Genomic DNA, 14,919 nt, shown 5'->3' on the forward strand with positions numbered 1-14,919 from the left:
AATACATTGAAAACACCCATGACTCAGGAACAAAATAAATATCCATGCTCATCACACGAATAAATGCCCTTACCAGGATTTGAACCCGGGACCATCAGCTTCGTAGGCAGGGTCACTACCCACTAGGCCAAACCGGTCGTCAAATTTGAAGCTTTATCAGGTTACCTACCATTTTACTAACGTTTATTTGTAGCTGTGGCTCCGCTTTTGTCTTTTGGCGAGATTTGCTTGTATCTTTATACGAATAAGTGACAAGGCGTCCTTATGGCAAGCGACAAAGTGGGACGTTTTCCCGAAGCTTACCAAAGGTCTACGTTCTGACTCGGGCAGTCTACTTTCGTATGTCCGGATGTTCTTCTCTACAGGTCGCAATTCTCAACCGATTTTTGTAAAATTTTTGTGAGCAGGTTCTGTAGTTACATATAATTTTTCCGTAGTCTCGTTTTTTTTTTGGAAAATATTCATAGCGATGGAAATTGGCATAGAGGACTTAAGTGCCACTAAGTTTGTGATTACGCTGTGATAATGACTCAAGGAATTAAGTCATCATTCGCTTGCCCTTATCCCATTCATTTGGGGTCGGCGCAGCATATCTTTTTCTTCCATATCTTTCTGTCACCCGTCATCTCATTAACACTAATATTATTAGTACATTATTGTGCTCCAGTTTTATACATTAATAGTACATTATTGCAGAGGCCGGGAAAGGGCAATTCGTGGATGAGTATCGATTTTGTCGGACGACGCGAAGCGGAGTTCGACAAAGAAGACGAATCCACGAATTGCTGTTCCTGCCGAGGCATATATAGTGCTTTTCTCCAAAGATGCGAAGAAATCAGGTAAAATAATACTTAATATGTGACTTTGATTCAGACATACCGACTGACAGACATTAAAGTTTTAAAGTAAAGTCGCAATTTTTTTCTGTAAATAAGAAAAACTTTACATATTAGTTGTGATGATTTTTTTTTCACCAAGGTTTAAAAAAATAACATGTCGTGTGCAGAAAACGCAAATTAAATGTTTTTGGTTAATTTGGTCAAAACTCGTATAAAATTTTATGACCTCAGGAATGCGTGGTTTTAAATCTGATTGTTTTATATTCAACATTCCCCAATATAATCATTAAAAAAAACTAATTTTGAAGCAAAGTAGTCACATTTTACGGTACTTAACCGTCCCATAAATTCTCATAATATTATGTTAGAGAGATCGTTTTATAGATGAGATCTGTATCACAGAAAGAAATGATCTCGATTACGCTTGTGAAGTGCCTGGTGCCTGGCTTAGACATCAAGGTCGAGCACCTACTCTAGCTGGATCAAGTAACTGTAGAATGCCTTACTGGCAATCTTTAACTCCGATGTAGACATTATTCTTCCTCGCGTTGTTCCGGAATTTTGCCATGGCTCATGGGAGCCTGGGGTCCGCTTGACAACTAATCCCATTATTGGCGTAGGCACTAGTTTTTACGAAAGCGACTGCTATCTGACCTTCCAACCCAGAGGGTAAACTAGGCCTTGTTGGGATTAGTCCGGTTTCCTCACGATGTTTTCCTTCACCGAAAAGCGACTGGTAAATATCAAATAATAAATCGTACATAAGTTCCGAAAAACTCATTGGTACGAGCCGGGGTTTGAACCCTCGACCTCCTGATTGCAAGTCGCACGCTCTTACCGCTAGGCCACCAGCGCTTTTTTGTATACTTTGATGTAGATATTTAAAAAAAAATCATAGCAAGTTGGTGGCAAAAAAGCTTACATCACCTGATAGTAAGTTCTCACCATATTCTATGGACACCTGCAAACTCCACAGTCACACGCGCGATGCTCTCCCTTTGAAAACTTGTACACTCCTTTTTGAAGCATCTCACACTGTAGCCTCTAGAGAAAACCTCAGCAGGGAGCTCATTCCACAGCCGTAGCATTTGCGGGAGGAAATTCCTCTTAAACCGCACAGTAGGTGCGCGACCATTTAGGTTCTAGAGTGTGAGGATGAACACCCTGCCGACGACGAGCGGTGCGGTAATAGAAAGCGGCCGTTGGCAGCATGTCAAATTATTCTTCAGATCACAAGCGGTAGAACACACAAAAGGAGGCAATGTCTCTATTTAGACTGACTAGAAAAAACTTAATAATTATTTACAATGCTACATTACGATACAAGTGCGAAAGACAGAAAATTCGCGACGGGTAGCGATAAATTAAAACACGACCGAAGGGAAAGATTTAAATATACACGAGTTACGAACAACCTATTCGCACATGTATCGTACAATGTTTTACAGTACCTATATAATTATGGCCTTTTAAATTTTCGACTTACGTAGTTACGTACAGTGCTAATTATCGAACTAGTGCGGTAAAGTAGCACCATATGTACTGTAAACGAGTATTTAGACATTATAACATTTGAATGTATTCGATAAATCTTTCTCTTTGACATATGCACATTTATTTCGGCATTTCTATTGATCGTTAATAGCTTTTAATAGAATATGTCTGTCGTTCATCCATTTATTAAACCTAATAGGTATGTGTCATTCAATCATGAGAAATATAAATTTGATTCGTGCCTCGTGTCAAAGTCATGCTCGAATTTTTCTTAAGTGCTAAATACTCGTATATTTTTAGATCGCACGAGTTCCTTTTACATCTCTTTTAAAAGTATTATTAGCTACATAAATTTACATCTCTGTTGTATAAAAAAATAAAAGCTTTTATTTCGGACGTGAATCCATAATAAACTTAATGCTACATTACAAGACGATTTTATAATTATACAATTAAAATAGATTCAAATTATTAAAAATAATTTAATTAATAAATCAAATTTAACATGTATTGTATTACTTATTCTTTAAAATGAACTTGTTCTGCATTTTAAGTGTAAGTCTCTGGACTTTTATAGTGCTGCCTGCAGTATGCTACTAATACTTATTGTGGCAAAAACGTCTTAGTCTAATTTGTTATTGTTTGTTTTGTATAACTTGCGATGCTCACTGTTTTACTTTTCTTTTAGTACATATTCTCATTAAGTGAAATGTAAAATTTCTTTTGAGAAAATAAAGTTCTTTAAACATAAATTAAAATAATTCTATTTATTGACAGTAACAATATACATAATGGATATATACAGATGAATACTATAACTAGCTTATATCTAAAAACAATATATATAATATATATTATATCTTATCTTGGTGACCGAAGAGCTGGCGGCTTCCTCGCACAACGTATCAGTATTGCGATACAACGAGGAAATGCCGCCAGCATCCTTGGTACAATGCCTCAAGGGCCTATTTTAGATATGAATTAAAATTAAATTATACTAAATATATTGTACTAATTGATATGTTTTTAAGGTTATTGATGTAATTTTTGCATCGGTCGTTATATTTATTATCGGAATTCGAGCAAATACGGTCACTAGTGTCGCTACCGACTCAGCCAGGCGGTCGTTAAACCAATACAGTATACACAAACGTTCATTATACACCCATTAAATATTAAAATTCATATATTCACGCTCGCTTGACGGTCAGCTAATCTTGCTAAGCGCTCTATTCACCCGTTTGGGAATTAGAGCATGGTTACATGTTATCATATGATGCAGTTAAATTATCCATTGTATTGTGTTGTTGTCTGTTGGAAGGTCAAGTTTAAAAACTTGTGAGATTCTGATGCATTCCAGGAAAGAGTCGGGTACGTGACGCTAATTTTTCAACGCTTCTTATAAAAACTGAGAAGCTGATATTTGGTATGATAACGTTTGAAACCTTAGCTTTAAATTCAACGGTATATAATACAGATTTCTGCATGATATTAAAGTAGTTGCCATGTCTGCCATACGCATCACCTCCCAGATAAAGTGGGCCTTTTTGTGGAATACTTCTACCAAAGAAAATTTGAAATAGAGCCATCTAATAGATCAAAGGCCAAATGTATGGCGGCATTTGTCAAGAAACGATTATTTCAAAAACTACAACAGGATTTTTTATGCAGCAAATAAAAGACATATCTCATATCATGACGTGATAACAGTACATTGTGCAACCCCCCCTTGTTGCACAAGTGAAATTTTGGATACGAGGGTGGTAATTCCCGACAGACGCAGGCTTGAGGGAATTAAAGACCCGAGTTTGCAATATTCTTAGCCCAGGAGTTACACAGAATGTTTTTCATCACACTTGCGAAGAAAAAACTAAATTTTAAGCGAAATAATTCTTAAATACGGTGACATATCAAACATTCGTCCGCCATTTTGTAATTTCTTGGAAGGTGAGGAATCGAAGGCACAGACCTATTCGGCATTCAGCCACGATTTAAAACTATGTAAAATAATTATTTTAAACGGCTATTAAATAAATCAAATTAAATAATTTAAAACATAAACAAAAATATTAAATTATAAACGTCAGTATTTTAAAAGTAAAACTCATTTATGCTACTTGGTTGTATGAATAAGTGACATAATAAAAAAAAGCTATAACTACCTAGGGAGTTATAGCTTTTTTTTTCACAATCCATAACTCCCACGGGAACAAAATAGGCCTTTGTCGTTCAGCACACCTGCATGAAATAAGATCTTTTTCGAGCTAGTATGATGAAAATATTGTATTCATTCTTCTCCTATTTATCAATATTTACTGACTGTAAATCATGCACGGATAAACGTTTGTTCTTGTGTTCCGTAAAACTGATGTTGTGTGTTTATGACTTATGACAAATGTGTAACCATTTATTTGTCTATAGTAAACTAGTTAATTGTTTGTATCTTTCTAACGACCTACCAACAATTTTCTGTGATTGATTGACCGAGTCTTAAGAGGGGATTAATGCAAAATTGTAGTATATATTTGAATTTTTCCACGTTTTAATAAAAAAAACACTTGGTAACTAGAAGTGTTTATTTTTTTTAAGAAAAACCTTCAAAGGTTAAAGTTGGCTTGATAGAAAAACTCAGGAAAACATGTCTAATGTTTCATTTATTTTCAATTGTATATCGTTACCCTGCATACCATAACAGTATAATTTTAGTATAAAATAGCTAACGATACAGCTGAAGGATATAATTAGCGAAATTTAAAACAGAAGTATACTTTTTGAAAAATCTTCCGTCGCTAGTTTCTGGTTTTAGGTACGCCCGCACTCAATCGACATATTTATTGATATATTTAACGATAGTTGATAATAATACTATCACTATTTGCAATTGATTTTTATTTATTTTCTGTTTTACGTTTACGTAATAACTGATTTTTAGTATTTCATCTCCATTAATAATAGGGAGTATTACTGCAATGTTCTGCCGCAGTGCTCCACTAGCACCTTTCGTAAACCATAGAGTAACTTATACATACTGTGCCTTAAACTGTTTTTTGACAAGTTTACATAGATAATAAAATATTACATTGATGCATCAAGGTGGTTTGTTTACAAAGGGCCTACCGGGAAAGGCGAAAATCTAAATTTAGTTATCTTCCTCTTCATCGCTCGAATATGCAAGAGTGATAGAGAGGTTAGATAACGACATTTTAATTTTCTTGTCTCGTGGTAGACTCTCAGATTGTGATGGATTGTGGTAATGGCGCTCCTTCCCTATTTTCTTCAATTGATTGATGAATTGTCAAACAATTACAGTAATTACACAATTAAAACAAATTAAAATATTCCATTGAAGCCGCGCTTTCCTTTGACGAATTACTATTACAATTCGTAATGGCCAATTGGGCGATAAATTTCTTTTCCTGCTTTCATCCTACATCGGAACTACTGGTAAGTTTCCGTAACTTTCACTTCACAATCAATTGCATACACGCCCGCATATGCTGCTTAATAACTTTATAACTGCGTCTCGGTTTTTACGTGGTATTGATGTAGTGAATAAATGTATGAGCCCTTGTTTTTCCCTTTCTCTGTGTACTACATAAAATTTACCCGTAAGATGTATCTAAAGTTATAGAAAAATAAGTAATAAACACATCGTTCAAATTTCTCAGTAAAATAATAAACACATTAAAAATAATAATAACACATAAACAGAACGTACTTTAATTAACATTTTAAACAATGGGCCATTTAAACCCCACATATTTCAAAGGTGTATTCTTGAGCGCATTTACTATTACTACTACTTCACTGGCTCAGTGACCCAAACAGGATCTTGACCTCTGACACAGGAGAGCACCAGTCTGCCCTATCCTGCGCTACTTCACGCCAGTTGGGTATTCCAAGGGCGAACAGGTATTTTAGGACTTCGTCACTCCAGCGGTATCTGGGACGCCGAGACGGCCGTTTTCCACCCGGGTGCCCCACATACGCTCTTCTCACATCACGATCCTCTCCCATCCTCTCTAGGTGACCGAGCCAGCGGAGTCGTGTGGTTTTGATCTCGCCAATTATATTGGGTATCGCAATCAGCTCCTCTAGCTCCCTATTCTTCCTTGACCGCATTTAGAGACTAAAATGTCATACAAAGTTTCCTGAAACCGATCTTGTTTTAGAGATGATGACAATTTTTGTGAAAATTTGTTTCTGCTATAAATAATAATAATAAATTCTTTATTTGGCAGGCAAGAAACCCAAAAAATAAAAATTACAATGCACATAATAAAAGGTGTAAAAGAAAACGTACAGTAAATAATAAAAATAAAATAATAATAATGCTTATAACCTAAAACATTTACAAAACTTATGCACTAAAAATGGCTGTTCTCGGACCGATGCAGTTTTCGCCAATGTTTGTTAAATTCGTCACTGTAGTCTTTAGCTACCAGTGACAATTTATTGAAAACGCCTTTTTAGCTGTGACGCTGCCACTAGGTGACTTGGTTTAGTTTATACATACTAGACTTTAGACTACTGACAGACATTAAAGTTTTAAAGTAAAGCCGCAATTTTTATCAGTAAATCAAAATAAAATAAAAAATTACTTATTGTATGTTATGATATTTTTTTTCGCCAAAGTGTGAAAATAACTACTGTGTCGTGTGTAGGAAACGCAAAAAAATATCTTCTTGGCGAATTTTAATTTGACTCATATAACAACTTTTGCTCCTTATGACCTCAGGAATGCCGTAAAATCCGTCGGGTTTCATTGGCCCACGGTACTACATCATCATAGCCATCAATGTTCATAAAAATACGAAATATAAAGCACAGTAATAAGAGTTGTAGGCCGCCCATACTGGAAGCAAGGACCTATCACTTTAAAAATAGAGATAAAAAAATTGTTCCCTTGTGTATTGAAGGTAGTAAAAAAATGTCTTCTTTTTCTTTTTCGTATCCTCGTGACTGAGGGATGTAACAATTGTGGGCAATTCTCACAGACTCTAAACCGAGCCCAGTGCACTAACCTGTAATGTTGCTTTTGTTTCCAACGTTTTTGTCCACCAAACGTTTTTGGACAATGAACATTTTTTTCCACCCAACACCATGTCGATCATGAGCTTCTCCAGACTATCTGGTCTCAAATTTCTGCTCAAATCGACGAAGAAACTAAGTACGCGTTAACAAACAGTGAAGAGCCTCATTACGACCCGCTTAACGACCAGAAAGACAACAACAAATTTAGAAGAAAAGCATTGCCAAAAAAATTTATGAAAAAAAAATCAGCTCATGGTAATTATCAGTCGCTTTTAGACTCTAATTACTGCAAAATAAAAAGAAATATCTCCAGTTGTAACTTCTGTTTTTAACACTTAGTTTTCAGAGAGCTTTATATTTGGAAGATTAATTTCCAAACTTTTACACCACGATTTAGAAGAAAAACCTCTTATTTTAACAACTCATTTTCTTTCTAAAGTCAATATAAAACGAGTCTTACACAGATTGACTCAAGCTTTATTTTCAAATGAAGAAGAGTTTCCTTTTCTTATCTGGCAAAAATCAGCCATTGAAATGCTTAACAAGGATTTTTCTTATCTGAGAAAAGTCGGTTTGGTTTTGAATCATTAGGTATCGTGAAAAAAGTTGAAGTTGGTAAATATTTGTTAGCGGAATTGATATTCTATTTTCAAACACGTAATGTTTATTATCGCCTCGAAAGTTGATATCTTAAATACACGATGAAACTTTCGCATTCATTTTTCAACCTTATAAACTGATAAATCTACACAATTTTGTACCTTGTACCATTACAATAAAGTGTAAAACTGTATACATGTCTCTGACCCCGTTTTTATGACGCCAACCAGTGACCAAGAAGTACTAATGACCATAGCCCATGCACCATGACGACTATATGAATACGTAGTGTGCACTCTGTCATACCTACCTGCGGCGAATAGGTGTGACAGAGAGGGCACTACCTATTCGCGTGCTTGATTTTACTATAGGTTTAAGTTAGATACACATTTTCCCGCCAACCTAAATCAGACCTTGTGCCAATATAATAGAGACTATATCTGCAAACTTAAGTTTGACAGGTCTTAATAAAAATTGTCCAATAGAGTCCGTTTGTACACTGCTTATTAAAAATTAACTAGGTTCTTAAACAACCTTCAAGTCGGTCAATAAGGACCGTATGGTGTTTAAGCTATGACAGGTGGATGGCAACGGATGTGGTTGGTTCCAGTTCCAAGTAAATACAGTATATTTTTTGTCAACCCTTAGACAAAGCGAACGGCTTTTACTGGCTTTTACTTGTCGTGTACCGTAATGTACTAAATTTATATTTGCGCGATTGGATAAGAAAACTATAACAGAACCCCTAGTATAAATTTATTCGATAGCGTGAAGTGACGGACGCGTTTGCGTGAAGTCTCATTTTGTACGGGATTTAGAAACAGCGCACGTCACACTATCGAATAACTTTACACTAGGGGTACAGGTCACTCTAGTAACTCCAGGTTGCATAATAAATAAATAAATATTATAGTACATTATTACACAAATTGACTAAGCCCCACAGTAAGCTCAAGAAGGCTTGTGTTGTGGGTAGGTACTCGGACGATATACATAATATATAAATATGTATACTTGATATATATGTATATGTATAATATGATTTGATCGCTGATCTTAACTTCATATCTACCTGGTCACGTTGTTATGGCATTGCAGTGAACCCCACCAAATGTCAGGCCATCATACTTGGTAGTGCGCGCTTGCTGTCTTTGACGGACACGACGTACTTAGCCCCTATCCAGTATGAGCAAGTAGTTATACCTTTTGTGCCGCAAGTGAAGAACCTGGGGTTGATTTTGAACCCGGGACCATCGGCTTCATAGGCAGGGTCACTACCCACTAGGGCAGACTGGTCGTCAAAAATAATGATTTCCATTATTGACAAAATTTTCATTAAACTATACCCAAGTATTTAATGTGTGCTTTAAAGATTGCGAAAGTTATAACGAAAGTTTCGAGCTTATTGCAGCTTTTATTTTATCCTTTTAAGCCCACGTTGAGGCTTCCATTGGATATTGGGTTTTCAACTCGAGACAAATAAACTTTTATTTAAGTACCAGTTTGTTTACACAACTTGCGAATATAACTAGATTACGTGCTTTAGAATTTCTAAGACTAGTTTATCTTTAAAAAAAAAAATATTACGTTAGTGGTATTCGCTATATGCACGACTTTCACGCCACCTAGCATCCGCAAATCTAGCGGAAAACGTCAAATCTACATCTTATAAAACGTCCCCGGAATTGCGGAACTCAAAACTACTAATCAGATTTCCATACGGTTTTCGCCTATCGATAGAACGATTCTTGAGGTAGATTTAAATGCATAATTTGTTATGGTTTTTTTTTTTGTTAAATTGGTTGAAATATGTAAAATGTTTGGACCCGGGTATGTCCTTATACTACGTCCAAAAGAGAGGTATGGGCATTGTGAATGTCATCTCGCTTTGTGTGATAGGGCACAGCACAGCGGATGTCATTCTAGATCTAGAGCGGAGCCCAACTGAGGAAGTACCTCCACCTTACAGAAAACTGCAGCCAAATAACACTAGACCCTACTCATAGTGTCGAGTTGCAGGCGTACATAGGCTACGGAAACTGCTTACCATGAGGCGGGCCGTATGCTTTTTTGGAATTCGCCTATTTTCAGAGTACCAAAAATGTTCAAGTTCAAGCCACTTACAAAAACAGACATCTTTTTATCGTTACTTAGTGCAAAATGCCTTTTTGACGGCGATGTTGTATAAAGGTGTCCCATTATATTTATTATTTATTTATTACTGCTCGTACTACCTATTTGTTCACGTAATCTATATTATAAATTCTGCGGGTTTCGAAATATACATCATTTATATTGTTTGCTTGAAATAATCTCCTCTTTGCAAAGATATCTGTAAATATTAATATCCGTTCTGCTTTAATCCTACTTGATCTGAATTTGGAAGTTATGACTATTATGCGTAGACTGGTTTTGTGTACTTTGTAGGCATTTTGATTCAAAGCTGTAGTCAAAGTGCCAAGACTTCGATCTTAGATCATTATTTTTAAATTATCTTCAGTCGCCTTCAGTCGTCTTTGCAAAATCATTGCACGAGCCGTGGCAAAATGCTGGGACAACGCGAGGAAGTTGGAATTGAATTTTTTCAGTTAAGTACTTACATTAAAATAATGTCACACTTTTACTTAAGTATTTATTTATGACGCGAGTCGCATAGAACTTAGTTATAAATTCTAAAATAACAATAAGTACAATACATTACAAATACTCTTTATTGCGCACCTCAATAAAAGAAAACAATATAAAAAAACAGCAACACAAGTAGAGGTAAACAGCTTTGAACTTGTGCAGATTACAAATAAAAGTTTCGTGTATATTAGACAGGACCTAAGGGCCCTAGAGTCAGACTAAGATAAGATTAGTAAGTGTGCAAGTGTTAAGTAAACGTCATAATTTCAAAGAAGATTTGAGAGCGAGCGCGCAACGATCTCACTGCGTACTAAGTTACTGCCCGCGTAGCCAAAGTGCATATCGTTCACGCTCCGTGGCGAACGAAACGCAACTGTCACTGTCGCATTAATATGGAGGAGTGATAGAGAGAGATGACTACGCTACGCAACGGAGCGTTAACGATTGTAACGTTGGCTACGCGGCCTGAGCTCGCAAATGGCCAGTTGCAGTCTTTAAGGTAGATAAGTATTAAATTTAGCTGATCATTTATAAGATTTTTCGGGACATTTCTATACATGGACAAGATTAGGGGATTACCCTCAATGTGTAAACGTCTACCGATGTTTTCTTCGTTCGATATAAAAGGATCAATCGAGAAGGAACGTTAATGAAAGGTTCTCCGCAATCCCAACATCCACCCAAGTATAAAGATAAATAGAATACATAGCATAGACCTAAGGTAAGAACGTACAGATGCCGCGTTCAAAGGACTTTGCGTCAAAACGGTCTAAAAAACAACAGAGCTGAGAATTAGGTCATTAGATGGGTATTTCTATGTACTTCATTTCGTTCTCTGGGCACCAAGGGGAATTCCATTCCAGAACTGAGATATTTGTATTTTAATCAAAATGTCATCACCCTTATTACCTAGGCAATAGAGTTCAAGTAAGTAAATTAATTGCTGCAGAGCGCCCATAGAACGAAATAAAGAACATAGAAACATCTAACTCTCGTTTCTGTTGGTTTTTGGACCAAGCTGCATACAAAGTTGCCCATGGTCGTTTACGAGTATCCCTCAAATTGACAACGGGACACTAGAGGCAAATTGTCTTTGACGGTCCTATTGCATTTTTTTCTGAAACAATCATTGGGCAGTCAAGGAAGCGTACTTGGGGCGACCAACCGGCCGTCGACCGATCGAGCGCCCCAGGTACCGCTGGTGTGATGTCGTGGAGGCGGACCTGCGTCGGCTGAATGCCAATTCATGGCAGGAAACCGCGCTGGATCGGGATAGGTGGCGTTCTCTCATTCCGGAGGCCAAGATTCTTTTTGGATCGCTGAACCAAAGCAGTTAGTTAGTTTTTACAAGCTTTTATTCAACTTGAAAAAAAAAAAATGTATGGGACAAATCTTGCAAGCTAAATTTGACCCACTTCCCGGTTTCCGATGAAGCTGAAAATTTGCGTACATTTGTAAGTCGGGTGACAATGCAATATTATGGTACCATCAAGCTGATCTGATGATGGAAACAGGAGGTAGCCATAGGAACTCTGTGATTAAACAACGCAACCTATAGGTAATTGTGTTTGGGGTTTTTAGAATTGTCTCGATGAGTTTTAGTTGCCTGTGGAAAAAAAAAGAAGGAAAAAAATTATGAGTTTAAGTAAATTTCACGAAAAAAAAGTTTTTTTTTTTCAAATGTTTGAATGTACATAAAAATTAATTTTATAGTAAAACTGGCACTGAAAATGATTTTTTTTTTGTAAAACCTAGTTTTTGCAAAGGATACTTGTCACTTTTTGATATCTATCAATAAGGATATTCAGACTACGCCCCATAATGGCATCATCGGCATCAAAAAGGCGTTTTCCACTAATTTACAATAAGAAGATGTTTTTTAAATTGGTATTAACTCTGAAACTAGGCGAAATCCAGAATAGTTTATATGATATTTTAGTTTCTAATAGATATAGATAATATCTTTCAATTTCCTTGTGTTACACCGTGTATAACTATAAATATGCTATTCTACTCATACCTAAGGAACACAAAAAATACTTCCATATGTAATTATTTTTATACCTACGTAGAAATTTGTTATTTTTAGGGTTCCGTAGCCAAATGGCAAAAAACGGAACCCTTATAGATTCGTCATGTCCGTCTGTCTGTCCGATTCTGTCACAGCCACTTTTTTCCGAAACTATAAAAGCTATACTGTTCAAACTTGGTAAGTAGATGTATTCTATGAACCGCATTATGATGTTTACACAAAAATAGAAAAAAAACAATAAATTTTGGGGGTTCCCCATACTTAGAACTGAAACTCAAAAAATCTTTTTTCATCAAACCCATACGTGTGGGGTATCTATAGGATAGGTCTTTAAAATGGAGTCTCTATTGGTTCCCATAAATTTTTAGTTCCGATTTTCTCAGTCCATAACGTTTTCTACCATAATTTTTATTAGTCATATTGTTAATAGTCATAAAATTTAACGACATTAATTGTAGATCCGATTTTTGCAGGTCATCATTATTGTTAGTCATAATATTTGTCGGTCATAATATTCAAAGCTCAGATTCTATATCATTACATAATGTAGAAGGTAATAAACTTGTTTATAATAATTGTCGTAAGGTCTATTTTCGCAAGGTATAATGATCGATATTCACTTGATATCCTATATTTCATGTAACTTATTAATCCATTTCGTGCCGCCAACGAGTCGACGGAGCCCCGCTTCGCGGGACTCCTATTTTCGCTCTGAGGGACACAAGGTAACTAACGAACCTACCCGGGGAAACATGATTTTTTGTTTGGCTTACTGAGTTTACCTCTGTTTCCTATATTTCATGTAACTTATTAATACATTTCGTGCCGTCAACGAGTCGACGGAGCCCCGCTTCGCGGGACTCCTATTTTCGCTCTGAGGGACACAAAGTAACTAACGAACCTACCTGGGGAAACATGATTTTTTGTTCATGTTTTGTGTAATTCACTTTAGTAATTAAAACTATATGAATAATAACCATTAGTCCGTTAAAATGTATGCCTTAAAATATTTCTGAATATTAATGCATAGGCCTTAGAATGTTATACTAATCAATTTTATAACTTTTGCGATTATAGTATTTAATATTATAGAATGATAATGTTCGAACTATTAAACGTTATGCTTAGCAAAAATTATGACTATTGATCTTTATGTTCTTTAATTATATGGATATCAATTTCTGACTATCGAAATTCGGAACAATAAGAATATGGGAAAGAAAGGGATCCCCTTTAAAATGATATTTAGGTTTCTAATATAATTTTTTTCTAAACTGAATAGTTTGCGCGAGAGACACTTCCAAAGTGAAAAAATGTGTGCCCCCCCCCGTAACTTCTAAAATAACAGAATGAAAAACCATTCCCATGCAAACTTCCACCGAAAATTGGTTTGAACGAGATCTAGTAAGTAGTTTTTTTTTAATACGTCATAAAAATTAAAAAAAAAATTTTTTTTTCATCAACCCATACGTGTGGGGTATCTAGGGATAGGTCTTCAAAAATGATATTTAGGTTTCTAATATCATTTTTTTCTAAACTTAATAGTTTGCGCGAGAGACACTTCCAAAGTGAAAAAATGTGTGTCCCCCCCCCCCCCCTGTAACTTCTAAAATAACAGAATAAAAATCTAAAAAAAATATATGATATACATTACCATGCAAACTTCCACCGAAAATTGGTTTGAACCAGATCTAGTAAGTAGTTTTTTTTAATACGTCATAAATGGTACGGAACCCCTCATGGGCGAGTCCGACTCGCACTTGGCCGCTTTTTTATTAATTTTCGCATTCCATTTATCTTTGTTAAACATGAGCTTGTTTCTTTCTCTTTCGATGAGCGGCAAGCTCGTTAGCACGTGCACATTTTTCCCTTGCCCAGGTGCGACTAAAGGCAAGTTGTACAATTTGTCACACGGTAAGCGTTTCAATTTTGGAACGCCAATACTTAACCTATGTGGGTATTCGTAACTCTACGATAGAATGGTATTATTTCTGGCCCTTGAGTTGATCCTCAAGGATTAAGACCAAAAACCGTTCGTGCAGAAAATTATATGTTAATTCTTGCTTTGTTTATTTAAAATCTTTACCGTGTTTTAATTTTCAAAGCGTCCTTTAATAATAATATAATCCTAAATCAACTTCGGAGTGTTATTTAAATTTGAATACCAGGTAGTCCTAATAATATTATTATAGCATTGAATGTGAATGATTGTGAATTAGAATTAATGTTTGGCTATAAAATTTGGCTAAACTTACCTTGGCTATCTCTATACAAAAAAAAACGGTTTTTATT

The 14,919-nt window shown here is 35.7% G+C and overlaps 1 protein-coding gene across 1 annotated transcript in view; it reads left to right on the top strand.

Moving 5' to 3' along the window:
* The first annotated feature begins 490 nt into the window (after positions 1–490).
* LOC133529674 (uncharacterized) overlaps positions 491–14,919 on the top strand; it is a 98,501-nt gene continuing 84,072 nt past the window's right edge. The window contains exon 1 of the mRNA XM_061867444.1: positions 491–839. The gene's annotated coding sequence lies outside the window, so the exon portion shown is untranslated. The remainder of the gene's footprint in view (positions 840–14,919) is intronic.

This window comes from Cydia pomonella, chromosome 21, assembly GCF_033807575.1.
Source record: "Cydia pomonella isolate Wapato2018A chromosome 21, ilCydPomo1, whole genome shotgun sequence".
NCBI classification, from domain to species: Eukaryota; Metazoa; Arthropoda; class Insecta; order Lepidoptera; family Tortricidae; genus Cydia; species Cydia pomonella.